The sequence below is a fragment of the Triticum dicoccoides genome, chromosome 1B (assembly GCF_002162155.2).
Source record: "Triticum dicoccoides isolate Atlit2015 ecotype Zavitan chromosome 1B, WEW_v2.0, whole genome shotgun sequence".
Classification (NCBI taxonomy): Eukaryota; Viridiplantae; Streptophyta; class Magnoliopsida; order Poales; family Poaceae; genus Triticum; species Triticum dicoccoides.
This window is the reverse complement of record NC_041381.1, coordinates 25790736-25805716: the sequence shown is the minus strand read 5'-3', so window position 1 is coordinate 25805716 and position 14981 is coordinate 25790736. Positions and strand designations below refer to the sequence as shown.

Sequence of the window (14981 nt, the reverse complement as noted above, 5' to 3'; positions counted from 1 at the left end):
AGCAAGGATAGTGTCAACAAAGGTTCGAAGGTCTCCAAAACAGAAAAAGTAAAACAAGCTCACACAGAGCCATAGAGTGGCTAGAGACCACAACTAGCCAAAAAAAGAGGCCACAACCGGCTGGCTACGAATGGATAAGTATACCACTAATGGCAAGATTAGATATTGTTAATGTGATTGGTTCGAGAACAGATCTCAGGCTGTATACCACTGTTATATAGTATTGGAGAGCTCAAGAACTGTACCCTTCTTGCTCACTGCATTCTCTTCTCCACTCTTCACATGTGAGTGGGTGGAGCAATAAAGCCCTCCACTCATCTATCGGCATCCTCTTTTTCCAACACCACGTCTCCTCTGTCGCCAAGAAAACTGATTTCGTTGCCAACAGGCAATCCCCACAGCATTGTCTTTTCCAAAAGGAGAATCGAATCCACTCCTCTGAATTCCCCATCATGGCGTCTCCTGAATTAATGTGCTCTCCCGAATCATGTTCCCACCAATTCCCAACCTTCGCTGCCTCACATCTCCCACACATCAGCTTCCCCAGACCTGACGCCGTCGTTGCTGGTGCCGACCAGGCTCTATGGCTGCTGCCGCCGCCGCTGCTACAGCGCAGAGCTACTCAGCGTCCACTTGTTGCCGGTGAGGACGAGCTGGGCGAGCGCTCATGAAGGCCCCCTGTTCGTACGCTGTTCCAACGAATCAGGTAACTATGTCTGCAAGACTGAATTTTACTTTTCGTCCGTTTAAGCAAAATTGGATTTTTCTCTTGACTCGTTCAAGAACAGATCCTAATCATATACACATGTCTTCCTCACATCATTGTCTTCTACATTAATTCTGCAGTGCACTTGCGTTGTGCGTGAGGATTCCAATGGCGGAGCTGGTGGTCACCATGGCGATCCGCCCACTGGTGGCCATGCTCAAGGACAAGGCGTCCAGCTACCTTCTCGACCAGTATAATGTGATGGATGGAATGGAGAAGCAGCACAGAATTCTCAAACGCAGGCTTCCTATCATCCTCGATGTCATCACCGACGCCGAGGAGCAGGCCATGGCAAACAGAGAAGGGGCGAAAGCATGGCTCCAGGAGCTCAAGACTGTGGCCTATGAAGCAAATGAAGTCTTTGACGAGTTCAAGTATGAAGCACACCGCCATGCAGCAAAGAAGAATGGACACTACAGAAAGCTCGGCTTTGATGTGATAAAACTCTTCCCTACTCACAACCGTGTTGTGTTCCGTCAGAGAATGGGCAGCAAGCTTTGCAGGATTCTGGAGGATATCAATGTCCTCATTGCAGAGATGCATGACTTTGGGTTGAGGCAGACGTGGTCGGTGTCTAATCAGTTGGGCCAGACACCAGTGTCCAAGGAGTGGAGGCAGACGGATTATGTCATCATTGACCCACAAGAAATTGCCAGCAGATCCAGACACGAAGATAAGAGCAATATCAGTGACATACTTCTTGGTGAAGCGAGCAATGCAGATCTTGTAGTAGTTCCCATTGTTGGAATGGGGGGCCTTGGCAAGACCACATTAGCGCAACTAATATATAATGAACCTGAAATTCAGAAGCATTTCCAGTTGCTGCTTTGGGTATGTGTCTCTGATAATTTTGATGTGAACTCCCTGGCTAAGAGTATAGTTGAAGCATCTCCCAAGAAGAATGATGATACACATAAACCACCATTGGATAGACTTCAAAACCTGGTCAGTGGGCAGAGGTATCTCCTTGTACTGGATGATGTCTGGAGCAGAAAGGTCCACAAGTGGGAAAGGCTAAAGGCTTGTCTTCATCATGGTGGCAGTGGTAGTGCAGTGTTGACAACAACCCGTGATAAACAAGTTGCTGAAATTATGGGTGCAGATAGAACCTACAATCTCAATGTTTTGAAGGATAACTTCATAAAGGAAATTATTGTGGATAGAGCATTCAGTTCAGAGAATGAAAAGCCTCCCGAGCTACTCAAGATGGTTGGTGAGATTGTGAAGAGATGTTGTGGCTCTCCTTTAGCTGCAACAGCACTGGGCTCTGTACTTCGTACCAAGACCAGCGTGGAAGAATGGACGGCCGTATCATCTAGAAGCAGTATTTGCACTGAGGAAACAGGAATTTTGCCAATACTCAAGCTTAGCTACAATGATTTGCCAGCACAAATGAAGCAGTGCTTTGCTTTCTGTGCCATATTTCCCAAGGATTACAAGATTAATGTGGAGAAGCTTATCCAACTATGGATTGCAAATGGCTTTATCCCAGAACAGGAGGAAGCTAGTCTTGAAACCATTGGAAAACATATTTTCAGTGAGCTAGCATCAAGGTCATTCTTTCTGGACATAGAGGAATTTAAGGGTGGGATGCAAAATGAACAGTATTGTTTTAGAACTACATGCAAAATTCATGATCTTATGCATGATATATTGCAATGTCTATTATGGGAAAGGAATGTGTCGTTGCAATTAAGGAACCATGTCAAATTGAGTGGCTTTCGGATACTGCTCGGCATTTGTTCCTTTCATGTGAAGAAACAGAAGGTATTTTGAATAATGCTTTGGAGAAAAAATCCCCTGCCATTCAAACACTGATATGCGATAGTCCTATTCGAAGCTCATTGCAGCATCTATTAAAATACAACAATTTGCATGCCTTGAAGCTTTGTTTGAGAACAGAATCATTTCTACTCGCAAAGTATCTGCATCACCTGAGGTACCTTGATCTCTCATACAGTGATATAGAAGCACTTCCTGAAGATATAAGTATTCTATATAACCTTCAAGTGTTGGACCTTTCCTACTGTTTTGATCTTGATCGACTTCCAAAGCAAATGAAGTATATGACTTCCCTCCGCCACCTCTACACTCATGGATGTCCGGAGTTGAAGAGCATGCCCCCAGGACTTGAAAATCTCACTAAGCTGCAGACACTCACAGTTTTTGTAGCAGGAGTTCCTGGCCCTGATTGCAGTGATGTTGTAGAGCTGCAGCATTTAAACCTTGGTGGTCATCTATAGCTACGCCAGGTAGAGAATGTTAAAGAAGCAGAGGCAAAAGTGGCGAATCTTGGAAACAAGAAGTATCTCAGTGAACTGACATTAAGATGGACTGAGGTTGGTGACAGCAAGGTGCTCGACAAGTTCGAACCTCATGGTGGGCTGCAGGTTCTGAAGATATATTCCTATGGAGGAGAGTGCATGGGTATGTTGCAAAACATGGTTGAGATCCATCTTTTTCATTGTGAAAGATTGCGATTTTTGTTCAGATGCAGTACACTCTTCACTTTTTCAAAACTGAAGGTGCTTATGCTAGAACATTTGTTGGGTTTTGAGAGATGGTGGGAAATAGATGAGAGGCAAGAAGAACAGACAATATTTCCTGTGCTTGAGAAATTGTTTATTAGTCATTGTGGAAAGTTGGTAGCATTGCCTGAAGCACCATTGCTGCAAGGACCTTGTGGTGAAGGTGGTTATACATTGGTACGCTCAGCATTTCCTGCCCTAAAGGTGCTCAAACTGAAAGACTTGGAGAGCTTTCAGAGATGGGATGCAGTCGAAGAGACTCAAGGAGAACAGATATTGTTTCCTTGGCTTGAGAAACTATTGGTAAAGGACTGCCCACAGCTGATAGATTTACCTGAAGCACCATTGCTTCAAGAACCATGTAGTGAAGGTGGTTATAGATTGGTACGGTCAGCATTTCCTGCCCTAAAGGTACTCAAAATGAAATGCTTGGGGAGCTTTCAGAGATGGGATGCAGTCGAAGGGCCATTGTTTCCTCGGCTTGAGAAACTATCAGTTGAGAATTGCCCAAAGATAAAAGATTTACCTGAAGCACCAAATCTCAGTGTATTAAAAATTGTAGATGGCAAACAAGAGATCTTCCACTGTGTAGACAAGTATTTGTCTTCATTGACCAATCTGACACTGATGCTAGAATACACTTCAATTCTACCTGTGGACAGCAAAGAGAAATGGAACCATAAATCCCCTCTTACAGTTGTGAAGATAGGATGCTGCAACTCATTCTTTGGACCAGGTGCACTAGAGCCGTGGGAGTATTTTGTACACCTCGAGAAGTTGGAAATTTATAGGTGCGACGTGCTCGTCCACTGGCCAGAGAAAGTGCTTCAAAGCTTGGTATCCTTAAGGACATTAGTGATTAGAAACTGCGAAAATCTGACTGGATATGCACAAGCTCCTCTTGAGCCATTGACATCCGAAAGGTGTGAACTGGAGTCTCTTTGCTTACAAAACTGCCCAAGTTTAGTAGAGATGTTCAACGTCCCGACATCTCTGAAGAAAATGGATATTAGATGGTGCATTAAGCTTGAGTCCATATTCAGCAAGCAGCAGGGCATGTCAGATTTAGTCCAAGGATCTTCTAGCAGTGAGGCAGTCATGCGTGCAACTGTATCAGAGTTGTCCTCTTCACCCGTGAATCACTTTTTTCCATGCCTCGAAGATTTATATTCATTTGCATGTGGAAGCTTACCAGCGGTTCTAAATCTCCCTCTATCCTTAAAGGCCTTAGAAATTGATGGTTGCAACAGTATTCAAGTCCTATCATGCCAGTCGGGTGGGCTCCAGAAACCAGAAGTCACTACCTCCATAAGCAGAAGTCCTATCATGCCAGAGCCAGCAGCAACAACAACTGCAATAGAGCATTTATTTCCTCCCCATCTCGAATCTCTAGTAATACGGGATTGTGCTGGCATGTTGGGTGGGACTCTCTGCCTGCCTGCACCCCTCAAGAGACTGGGTATTATTGGCAACAGTGGGTTGACATCGCTGGAGTGTCTGTCGGTTGAGCACCCCCCATCGCTGGAAGAACTTGAACTTAAAAGCTGCTGTACCCTGGCATTCCTGCCGAATGAGCCGCAAGTATACAGGTCTCTCTTGTTTCTTATAATTAGAGGCTGCCCTGCTATAAAGAAGCTCCCTAGATGCCTGTGGTAGCAACTGGGCAGCATCAAAGGCAAATATCTAGATGCCCGTTATGAAGGTATGCTTGCAGCACGTCCTTCTATCCTTGCCACATTTAACAAACAGATGCAGTCATCCATTCCATCCCTTGTACATAATGGTGAACACGTTTGCAAAAGTTTCTTCTCCATTATTTGAATGCCATCATGCTATACATTATGATATAACACATTAGTTTGTACAAGTTTTTTTTTTCTGACATCTCTTGTGATATGTGCAGTAACGGAATTCAAACCACTGAAACCGAAGACATGGGAGGAAATACCGAGGCTAGTCCGTGAGCGGAGGCAGGCCAGCCGGAGTTGAAGGCCATTCAGCTTTTATTCCATGGAAAATCTCGAGAGGTCAGGAAGTTCATGCAATTCACAATAGGAGAATAACATTGAATCCTGTTAAATAGAGGAGGAGAAGAGGCGGAAACCAAATGAAGACGGCATAATATGCATTCTGTTTGCGTCAAATAATGTACCACTGGGTTAGTTATGCCATTATTGTAGTCAATCAGGCTTTGCTGAACTTTGACCTGTATCTTGTTCGCATACTTGTAATGTGAATGGGTTTATACCCCTGAACATCTCCCAGGTTATACACGGTTGTGAGCATGAATTCTCATACTTGTGGGTTATATGATGTCGGATCACTATATGCCGTGATTAATTTCAGGGCTAGGGCAGCATGTGTTAAATTGTTCCAGCAGCACGTTTTCCTTTGCAGCAGGTGCTGATTTGCAAGGTAGATGGTTGAGTAATAAAAAGAAGTTTTGCTTGTTCTCTGTTTGCTCTGTTATTGCTGCCCTATGGAAGATGCCCTTTTTGGCATTTGCTGGATGAGAAAGGTTTGGTGGTGAGGTGAATTTTGCTTGGCTGTTTTTGTCAATGGATGGAATGTCCTTGCATTTGAACTGACTTGCTTCTCTCTGTGTAATGAAGCAGTAGAAGTTGACTTTTGCATAAGGAAACTAAACAGGGGTAAACCGCTTCTTCTCAAGGATATTTGGTTAGTGTTTGTTATCTCTGCAGCCTCCTGTAGCCAGTCAGTGCTCTGCTTCTATGGTATTGTTTGTGTCTGTTCTACACTAACATGTCCTGCCATATATTTTTTGTTGCAGAAATTTCGGTCCACACATCTTGCTGTCCTGTCAATACGATCACAGAGTGAGAACTCCTTTTGCGGGCCAAATTAATTCATTTCTTCCTCATTGCTTGCTTCTGCATAATCAGTTAGTCACCCACGGTGTAACCATTACAAGGAACTAGACACGCATCTTGAGAGCAATGCTGGTTACTGGGCACATGGCTGCCATGTCAGCCTTTCCCAAGACGAAGTAATACAGCTTTTGAAATTGTTGAGAAACTTTCCTGTACTCTGCAGTTTGGAGGCCCGCGGAAGGATGTCGTGGATTGTTTTGGATAGTAGGCCTCCCCGATGGCTGCTGCTCTGCTCTGTCCGGGGAATGTCTTGTGATTGTTTCTGCAGCTGTACTGTACCGTACTTCAGTCGCTTCCAATCGAGAATAGTTGGGGCCTGTGGTGTGGCGTCAAGTCAAGTCGGGCATCGCTGAATTACATCCAAGGCCAGCCAAGACGATCCAATCTGGATCATTTGGTTTGCTGCTGGTTGTTGTTTAGGTGTGTACTGCTAGGTCATGTCATGGTTGTTATCGGATCTGCTCAACTTTGCTTTCTATCTTCTTCAGATTCAGATACACGTAACGTGAATTAAGCCATCTCCCTGAGCATCTGCCAGGTTTAGCACAAGTTGAGGGGTATATGTACTCACATTTCGCAGTTGGAGCCTGCAGTGTAGGGAAACTGCTCACATCCCCATATCCCAGGCCCAATCCCCATATCTCTGGATTTTGTCTTCTGCTGGTCAATTGGGTGGGTGTGTGTACAACAGTTTTCGTCTGTCATGTTGTTCGCTGTAGCAATTGGGTGTAGTGTTGCAGATATCTGAATAAATTGCAGGCTGCTTACGAGGAACCCAAAGAGAGTAGGCACTTGAATGAAGAAGTAATGGACGTTGGGTACTACAGTAGTATTATGTAGTAAGATTTGTGTGTCCTTTTGTTACTTTTGGTTCAGCTTCAGTTAATTTACCACTGTTTCTTAAGCCTCTTTACAACCCTCCTGTAAACATTCAGTCAGTCCTCTGCTTTTTATATAAACTTAAGTCTCTTTTAGTTTATTAGTAACGCCCTTCACCCAAGGTTCCTGTTTCTTAAGTTAATTCTAACGATAGACTGTAGCCTGTTTGTTCAGTTATTTACCCTTCTGCTCTGCTCTGCTCTGTTTGAATCGAATTGCGGTCTATTTCACATGGGTGACGTCCGCGGAAGCGATTAATCTCTTGGCACAAGGAGTGGAGACGATCGGTGCGGCGCACATGAGGGCGATGCAGAAGAACTCATTGCCGATGCCGAATGAGACACGCGTCACCAGAAACCACCAACTGCCCCTACATGGTGTTGCCCCGGCCATCCCCAGTCGTGATGATGCTATCGATCGATCGCTGGGTTGTTATGGCACACTGCCCCGTCCTGATTTCGCCATGCCAACGGTCACAAGCACGTCGTTCTCTTTCCATAATCAATCAATTTCTCTTCGCTGGCCATAATGCTTAGCAGTACAAAATATTTTCAACTGCTGGGTGAAAAAGGTTTGGTGGCGAGGTGAGGTGAGGAAGAAACCCAAGACGTAGATCAACGTATGTAGTTTTGCTTGGTTGTTATATATTTGAATTGGATGGTGGCATCTTTCATCAGCAGCTTTAGCAATGGGATGTTGTTGTTTGAGATCTGCAGATAGAACTGACTTTGTGTTCATTTTAGCACATTATTTGGCCATGGTCAGAAGTATAAGTAGAGCACAGAATGAGATTTTATGGTTTAAATTTCATTGCTTAACCAATCACCAGACTGAGACATTACATCTGTTTCACTTCTTCAAAAGACAGTTGCAGTGGATGTGTGCGCCCATGTGTGTGCAAATGGATCGTGAACAATCACTGTGTTCTCCAACCAAACCCAATGTTTCTATTCACTCTGTTCATAGTTACTACTTCCTACGAAAGAGATCGATAACTAAACATGCAAGTCAAATGGTCACATGATTCTCTACTGTTCTCATGTGGTACAATACAAATGATGTGATAAATGTTTCCTGGATATCTTGCTCACACCTATTACATGATTCTGTATGGGGGTCCTATATATACCTTCTGCCCTAGGATGCCGAATTAAGTGAGTAGGAAATGCATACTAATCTGTCTATCTCTTTATCCAGCTTATCATGTGAAATATTGGAGGAAAACAAAAGTATCATGGTAACATTTAGAGTGAATTCCACTTTTTACTCTGTAGTTCTGCATTTGTGACACATATTACCCTATTTAGTGCAACTTCTACCAAATATTTCATTTAGAAGATTTTGAACACAGTTTTACCCCAGTTTAGCACTTTGCTTGTTTCTGTTATATAGTACCGGCATGTTACGCCGACGTGGCACGGTAAAATGCGTAAAGATCTGAGGGCATAATCGATATTCATGTTCGGATTTCTCTTACCCATATGTTCAAATCCTCCTCCTCGTCTTGATATTTTTAAACTCTGGTCAACACCTTACACCTTGCCCAATAGACACGCATAAAAAAACAAGGTTTCAAAGCTTTTAAAAGGGGTAATCTTGATGATTTTTCATTCGACGGGGTAATTAGTGTCAAAAATGCATAACTAAGGAGTAAAAAGTGGAATTTACTCTAACATTTACTGACTGTGATATTGAAATGAGAGTGTTGTCTGTGTTTCCAGCTATATAGTGTCCTCTTAGATACTCCCACCGGAACGGTTTCCTGAATTCCAGATCCTCTCCAACGGGAAGTCCCTCTGTATATGCTTAAGAAAAGTAGCCGCACAACAGCACTCATGTAGTTAAGTAACTTCTAATGATAACTAATTTTTGCACATGAGCCTAGCTGCCAGTTAACCCAGTTTAGGGTCAGCCTAGCTGTATCCTTGGACTAATCAATGTGAGAGCTCAAACTTGGCATCGAGGAGGAATGATTGGAAAAGATTATGGAAAACTTCAGTCCCCTCAAAGCTGCACATCTTCACGAGGAGATTAGCGTGTGCATCTCTCCTAACAGGCGAGTTAAGGTGCGACCGTCGCCTGACTGAAGAGCCGGTTTGTACTCATGCACTATTTGTAATGTTGCCGTGGACACATGGGGACACGCGTTCATGGATTGCAATATGTTGCGGTAAATTTGGGCCCTAATGGATGATGAATTCCCGTGCTGTGTTGTTAATGAGGGGTTGCAACGACCCAAAACAGTATCTGTTCACTATGTCAGAAGCCTTGCCGCAAAAAGAGTTTGTGACTGTTGTGTGCATCGGTTGAACCGCCTTACAAGTAGACGGTTGGGGCGGCGGGATCTGGATGAGATGGAGAATGAGAGAGAGAGAGAGAGAGAGCGATGGGTTGGATAAATGAGAGAGAAACAGCGAGTAAGTTTTTTTTTTTGAGACAAAGAAACAGCGAGTAAGTTCGGCACCGATAACGTACATGGGCCGATGGTTCTCCAGAACCTTTCGTCCGGCTGCAATCACGGGCCGACTGCCAAACCTGCCACCCTGCCCATCCTATTACTGCATGCTACTGGGCTAGACGCGGGCTGAGTGGTCCAGCTTTGGCTATAAGAGGAATTATTCATCAATCACTTAAAAGTAGGAAAATGCAAAGAGGGAAAGGTGAGGGAGCAGATCCAACATATACTAGTATAACGCCCGTGCGTTGCCACGGGCTCTTCAAAATTTATAATCAGTATCTTTCATTTATCATCCCCTCATATTGGGTGACTATGGGGTGCTCTAATTAGAAACACAACAATCAAATATTAGGAAATTTCACCGAACGAACAACAACGAATAATACGATATCTATCAAACGAATAAAATGAGGTCATATTTTTGGTCCGTCATGCACTTCTGTTGAAAAGTGCCTATCCCTTTTAGAATCAACCCACTGTTTGCTCGCACGCAAAAAAAAAAATACATCTCTAAAGTGGGGAACCGATCGGTACCAAAAAGAACTCAAACTCCTATCCAATCTCGACTTCGTGCTCTTCCACTTCCATTGATAAAGATGGGACGTCAAGGGTTTCATCATGATGACCTCGAGCAGCCGCCGACATCCCTCCCCACATCTACCCCTACCCCCTGCTGCCGCTTGCACTGTCCTTGCTCCTCGAGGGAGCTAGGGACACAATGTTCTCTAGGATGGGCATGATCAGATCCACGAGGAGGCCACATTCTTCCATGGGAACCCAACCAAGCACACCACCCTCCGCAACCATCCAATCCCAGCCTAACAAAGTCAAGACCCGCCATCGATCCACAAATCAGGCTCGCCGCATCCAGGTTCACTGCAAGTCTGCGACGAGTCTGTAGTCGACATCTTGACTTTGGCTATCCCCACGGAAGAATCATCGGATCCTACTTACTTTTACCATCACTTCGTCTCTTCCCAAGGCAGCGACACCACCCAGCCAATCACCACCACCGCTTGCGGCTTGCCTACATAAAATCATGAGAAATCCCCACGGCGGTGCTGTAAGATCACCTTGGCGACCTCGACAGTGACCGACTGGTCTAAGATCTAAGCTAGCCGCTCTTTGTAGAAACCAATAGAAGTAGGCATGTGACTCAGATTTGTTCTTTGGTGTGCATGCGTTTCTTGCTGCCCGCCAGCTCTTGTCTACAACTCGCCTATCTCTGTACCAGCTCTTGGTCTACAACTCGCCTATCTCCATGCTCGAGACGACCAAGCTCGATGCGCAAGCCGCATACGTCTGCTAGAGCTATATCCAGGCCCTATGATTTTTGAATCACTGGCACTATGGGTGCCAGGACCGGAGTCGCCCTCATCCACCAAGTGGATCAAGGAGGTCCACCACCTAGACTCTACATCGCAACATTTTGTATTTTCCTATAAAAAGTAAATAACCTTCTCTAATAAACGTAAATATAACCTTTTGGTTTTATAGTCTCAACTTTCCTACACTCCAATACCAGAAGGATTTCTTGGTTTTATTTAATGACCTTCTTGAATGTCATTCACTTAGAAAGGTAGTAATCCAATCTGTGATATTAAGGCAAATTATTAGTCATATTAAAGTGCAAAAGGCCCTATAGGAGTCAAATCATGACTTTTATGGTTATACTATAATTTGCAAGATCTGAGATTTATGCAAGTGTACAATTAGAGAAGAGCCAATTAAATAGATTTTCACATTCAGAATAGTACGATTAGCAGTAGCACTTCAATTTTTTCATGTTTGATTAGCTTGCTAGGTGGTTATCACTAAGCATGTTGGAACGATGAGCATAACCTAACTTAGTTCAGTACGTGTTGCTGCAAATTAGTTCAGTACGTACGAAGCTGTTGCTAATTTCAATGCCTGGCTGTTGCAAGTTTCTAATGAAAAAGTACTTCAGGTCAAAGGTCAGGGAATATACACTTTTGTTATCATGGTTGTTTCCTTATAGTGAACAACTTTGATCACCACTTCAGCAGCTACTATCTATAAGAAGACATTAGCTAAGTAGATACAGGCAAAGAAAGCATGTAGGCAAAACCAGAATTAAAAACATCCTTCTCAATGGAGCTCGTGCAGTTCGGAAGACCCTAATCATCGATGAGGGACCCCTCCGATGGTAGCATGGCGTGACAATTGCCGTCAATGACAACACCCAAAGTACCTTGCACAATCCATCGATCCACTTCGGAACAATCAAGCACATACCTTGCAAAGTGATGTGGATCTGAAGCAGAGGTGGGAAGGTAAAGGCTCAGGTGAGGTGGAATGAGACGTTGATATAGACGTGCACGCATGAGAATAAGGTGGTGCCCAGGATGGATCTCCATCGGAGGAGGCCGGATCCGCTGGGGAGGAGGTCGCTGTAGTACCTGCCATCTGTGCGATGGATCACGGGGCTGGCAGGCAGGGGGAGGGGATAGGAGGGAGCGGGTGGGCTAGAGCGCAGATGGCGGGTGCCCCCGACGACGGCTGGGAAGGATGGTGGAGGAGGTGGATGAGGATGGCGGCGGCGGCGTCTGCGGTTGCGCCTCGTCCGCAGCCGTGCTGGTGGTGGTCGATGCGAGAGCCGGATGGCGTCGGCCAGAATCAGGCAGGGGCGACAAAGATTTAGAGAAGAGAGAGAATGGAGGCGATGAGCGATGGGAGGAAGGGCCACCGGCGATTGGGGTGGCCTCAGATCTGCCCTCCGTGGCCGCCTATTTCATGGGACGAACACCCGTGCTCACCGTCGGGCTCGCCTTTGGCCGCTGCCTCGCCGACATTCACGACGTAGAGCCCCTTCCTCCGATCCCATTTGCCAGGGAGGCAGCGCCATCCTTCATCGCAGAGAACGAGTCCACACTGAGATCCCAACCAGATCGTGATTCGCCTCCCCAAACCGCAGTGGCATATCCCACTCCATCAACGACCAACCTATATGAGGCGGAGGGTCAGTGTAGGACATGAGCGCCGTCACCATGGACGTGGGACGCCGTAGGTGGGAAGGAGGCGGCGACGGCGTCTGTGTTAGGAAGATTGCACGATGGCGGCGGCGTTTACTCGAGGGGATCGAGAGGAGCTGCGTTTGGTGCCGGGTGGGTTCTTTGGTGCGTGCGTGGGGCTGGAGATTGTGATAGGTGATCAGGTGAGGGCGTGCCATACCTGGATCGATAGCCTTACCATACCTGGTGGTAATTTAAATTTATTACCATATTCGATATTTCCCGAGTTATGGCCTTACCATACTTGGATTGATAGCCTTTGGGGTAATTTAAATTTATTACCATATAATTACCATATTCAAAATATCCTGAGTTATGACCTTACCATACCTGGATTGATTTATTACTATATGTGGATTAATTATGATTTATTACTATACGTGGATAGCCTTACCATACCTGGTGGTAATTTAAATTTATTACCATATTCGATATTTCCCGAGTTATGGCCTTACCATACCTGGATTGATAGCCTTTGGGGTAATTTAAATTTATTACCATATAATTACCATATTCAAAATTTCCTGAGTTATGACCTTACCATACCTGGATTGATTTATTACTATACATGGATTAATTATGATTTATTACAATATGATTTATTACTATACGTGGATAGCCTTACCATACCTGGTGGTAATTTAAATTTATTACCCTATTTGATATTTCCCGAGTTATGGCCTTACCATACCTGGATTGATAGCCTTTGGGGTAATTTAAATTTATTACCATATAATTACCATATTCAAAATTTCCTGAGTTATGACCTTACCATACCTGGATTGATTTATTACTATACGTGGATTAATTATGATTGATTACCATAAATACGTTGGGTATTGCCCGTCAGACGAGAAAAGAGAAAAACCGGTGGGAGGGGCTGGTGGGAGGTGGGACGAAGAAAAACCGGTTGAAAATAAACCGGTTGAAAGTGGGGGGACTATTCAACCAATTCGTCCATTAGGAGTAGAGATGAGCGTCCGTGATTGCAATCTCTCTAGCGAAACTTTATATCTTTGTTTTTTCCTATAATTGGTTTTATGCCCCTAGTTGTGTCCCACTCGACATGATTGCTCCTATTTTTCAAAAGCCAGCGGTTCTGTCCAACCCACTTTGATCGTCTTGTGCTTTTTCCCTTCGACCAATTGACCATCACTTTAAAAACTTCATAACTAATTCATACTAAATCAGGAAAATGCAAATAAGACACCAAAGTGTTCGAAAAAACATAACATGTATATCAATGTCACTTGCATTCATGAAAAAAGTGTTGGTAAGTGTCTATCCGAGTTTTAGCTCTTATCACACCACCATGAACAGTAAAATCTTAAAAAGTTTGAAAAACTCGGGAAAAAATTGGTGTCAAAGAATGACAAATTTTTCAGTGCTTACCAAGTTTCATCAAGGAATGACATTTGTGGAAGTCATGGCAAAAAGAGAGAAGTTCAAATTCATAACTGCTAGAAGTTCATGTTCTGCATGGTGTGCATTTCATAAGAGAAAAAAGAATAAAAAGGCAAAGTCTAAAAATTTGTTGCTAGAAGTTCACGTGCTCGGCCCGAGAAAGTTCAGAATTATTGCGAGAGAGCTTAAACAAAAATACGTGACAGAAGTTCAGGACGAGAACAACGGGAAGTTCAGCTAATACACGGAATGCGTTTCAGATAGGAATATAAGAATAGAAAAACAAAAAGCTTAAAAGGTTTTGCTGCAAGAAGTTCACGTGCTACTCCTAGTGAAGTTCAAGATCTCTAGTATGAGACGTTCGATCTTCAGTTACATGTTAAATACAGGCAAAAAGCGATGTTGTTTTACGCATTCAAAAATATATTTTGAACCGTTGCGAGTATGAAAAACTCATCAACACAAAAAAGTTGCGTGTTTTTAATAGCTTCCCATCGGTATATCATTTGCTCAATTATGGTAAGTGGTTTGGAGTTACGGGCGAAAAACATCACGTCAAAAAACAAAGTGAGGTTCAAACAGAACTGCCACAGAAGTTCAAGTCTTCACGCGGTGCATTTTCAAAGAATCTGTCTCGCGATAAAGGCAGAACGAATGATCTCGCCATTTTCGAAATTACTTGAAAACGGATAGAAATTAGAGAAAACCATCAACATGAAAAAGTTTCGTATTTTCTGTAGCTTTTCAATAGTATATTATTTGCCCCAACCCGATAAAGTTTGTAGAAATTACGGCGAAAATACATTTTTAGCCATTTTCAAAATTGACATAAACCATAGTGAATTGGGAGAAATAATATATACCAAAAAGTTTCGCATTTCCTCAAACTTTCCAACGCCATATCATTTGCTGCATTCGGATGTAAGGTTAAAAATTTAGCTCGAAAATACAAACTCAGTGATACTTATATTGTTTTATGAATTACTTTTAAACCTTCAAAATTATAAAAAAATTAACATGGAA

At 43.7% G+C, this 14981-nt stretch overlaps 1 pseudogene; it reads left to right on the top strand.

The window, feature by feature from the left end:
- The first annotated feature begins 472 nt into the window (after window positions 1–472).
- On the top strand, window positions 473–5593 carry LOC119317042 (annotated as a pseudogene).
- The last annotated feature ends 9388 nt before the right edge of the window (window positions 5594–14981 follow it).